Below are 2,870 nucleotides of genomic sequence, written 5' to 3'. Positions count from 1 at the left end.
TCTTGAGCTAATTGACTATCTTGCCATGTTTCAGATGCTTGGATGATTTTCATGACGGCCTTGATTCTTTAACTCTTTACGTGTTGGATGTTGTCCATTCTTTTCATTCCTTGATATTCATTGAGAAATATGTAATTGTTGTTGTATCTGTTTCTCTTTAATGTCTCTGGATTTGTCCCTTGCTTTGTTTTTTTTTTATTTTTCCCAGGAGTGCAAAAAGCTAAGTGTGAAGGGATTTGATATGTCATCATTTTCTCTTATTTCTTAACCCTTTTTGTCACCATTTTAATTACTGATTAGCCTTAATTATCAAATTAATTATGCAGTTTCATCATTTGGTCCTATTGGACTAATTTTATGTTTTTAATTTAATTTCAGGAGAATTATAAGCAATTGGGCTTGGACTTGAAGAGAACAGACAATTTTATCAAATCTTATCTTATCTAGATTTTATCTAATCTAGATATTATTTCGTCTAGATCTCATCTTATCTTATTTAGATTTTATTTCATCTAGATTTTATTTTATCAAATCTTATCTTATCTTGTCTAGATTTTATTTTATTTATGGGCTTGGACTTAAAAAAGATTTGTAAGCTTTGGGACTGAAAATATATAACAGCACCAAGGCTCTAGTTTGAGGACGCTCTCTCTCCTTTTTCGTTTTTAGTTTTAGGCTTCTCTTCTTCTTTTAGACACTTTTTTGTTTTGGAACAATAATTATAGTTTTCTTCGTTTTCTATTGATTAATGGAAGACTAGGTCTCCAGCGTTGTTTTCTCTTGAGGATTAAGCACAACTCTCTTTGAGGTTCTATTATTACTATTAAATTCTGATCAGTTTTTCCTCTTCACCAATTACTCTGTATTTTTTGCTATTAATCCATGCATGCTTAGTGCTTGATTAAGTGTCTATGCGCTTAATTTACATTCATGCTTAATGATCGTTCATGATTAATTGGTGTATGTGTTGCTTAATCACATAATGAATGCCTTATATTAAATTTTGCTTAGTAATTTAATTTAGGGTTGGATTAAGTGGTTGAACTGATAAGGGATAAATTCTCGTAACATAGGATAAGAGACTTGCTTGTGAATTAAAGGGAAGCAACGTGTTTTAATTATGATATTTTCTAATTCAAATTTACTTGCTGTTTAATTTACAAAAACAAACACCCCCCAATTCGTTATTGTTTTATTACTATCTATTATGAACGTTTGGTTGACCATTGCTCGTTGGGAGACGACCTAGGATCACTTCCTAGATACTGCATTTTTAATGTTTATTTGATTCGGGTACGACCTCGATGACCTCCCCCTCTAAAATTTAATTGAATTGGGCTTCTCCCAATTCAATTAAATTTATTTTCCAACACACACATCAAATATTTACTTAATGAATGTGAAATTACAAAATTATCCCTAATACAAAAACTAGTCTAGGTGCCCTAAAATACAAGGGCTGAAAAATCCTACATTTCTAGGATACCCTACCTACATTATGGAGCCCTAAATACAAAGCCCAAAAATAATGAAACCTTAATCTAATATGTACAAAGATAAGTGAGTTCATACTTAGCCTATGGGCCCAAAATCTACCCTAAGACTCATGAGAACCCTAGGGTCTTCTCTTGTATCTCTGACCCAATCTTTTTGGAGTCTTCTATCCAATGCCCTTGGGGGATAGGATTGCATCATTCCTTCAATTATGCATTCAACAAAAATCCTATTTAATACAAAATTAAGAGTATTTCATACTACAATAATTAAGATATATACATGTATTATCACTTCAACAATTAACATTTATAAGTCCTCATGTACATACAATTACTCAAACATAACATAATCATCTTGCATTAGTTCATAAAACAAAGTTAGGGGTGATAATGATAAGTCAACTCCCTTCATTCCATTAGAGATCATACAATAGGAAGGAATGTTATAGAGATTCATTTAGAAACACAACTTTTCAAGTTGTAACAAAGTTTAGTGCTTAAGCATCACTATTTTCATGCTTACGCACCAATTGCAAAAACATCATACTTTGGTGCTTAAGCATAGGTAAAGTGGTGCTTACGTGCCATGGTGCTTAAGCCTAACTTTCCTTGCACTTAAGCCTTAACGCCTAACAACTTTTCAAGTTTAGTCAAAATAGTTCTTTCTAATGCGATTTTTGGTTCCTAAAGCATCTCCAATCATCCCAAAACATCGATTTTGATAAAAATAAGGCTTCCATATAATCCACAATCCATATCCAAGCATTTATACAATCAAAGGGTTAAAAAGAAAGGTTAAGTTTCCCTTACCACTATAGAACCAAAAAGAGAGATTTATGCAGATAAGGAGAAAATGATGAACTTTGGGTCCAAGATGAAATCTTTTCCACTATTCCACAACAACTACAACACAAGGGTATGACTCATGACCCCAAAACACACAAAAACATCATCTATGATGAGAATCATGAAACTGGCCAAATACAGGCTAAAGGCCCAAGTGGAGAAGGAAGAAGGCCTAAGTGGAGAAGGACAAAGCCCCCGAGTAGAGAAGGATGAAGGCCCAAGTGGAAAAGGATGAAGGCCCAGAGGCAGAGACACTATCAAGACAATTAATTGTTGCTGAAGGCCCAAACTAATTTGAAGGCCCAAGTTAAATATGTTTTTAGTTATAATTTTTATTTATTGTAATTTTGGCCCAACCTGTTTAGAAGGCCCATGTCTAATTTTATCTTTTTGTTCAGATACACTATAAGTATTGGTTTTTATTTTCAATAAAGAAAACTTTTTGGGATTTTCATAAAATTGGGTGAGAGTTTCTCTCTAGGTTCCTTGTTGAACCAATTATCAGACTTATCAAGGTAATCCTTGTGG

Source organism: Glycine max, chromosome 5, assembly GCF_000004515.6.
Source record: "Glycine max cultivar Williams 82 chromosome 5, Glycine_max_v4.0, whole genome shotgun sequence".
Classification (NCBI taxonomy): Eukaryota; Viridiplantae; Streptophyta; class Magnoliopsida; order Fabales; family Fabaceae; genus Glycine; species Glycine max.
This window is presented reverse-complemented; position numbering follows the sequence as displayed.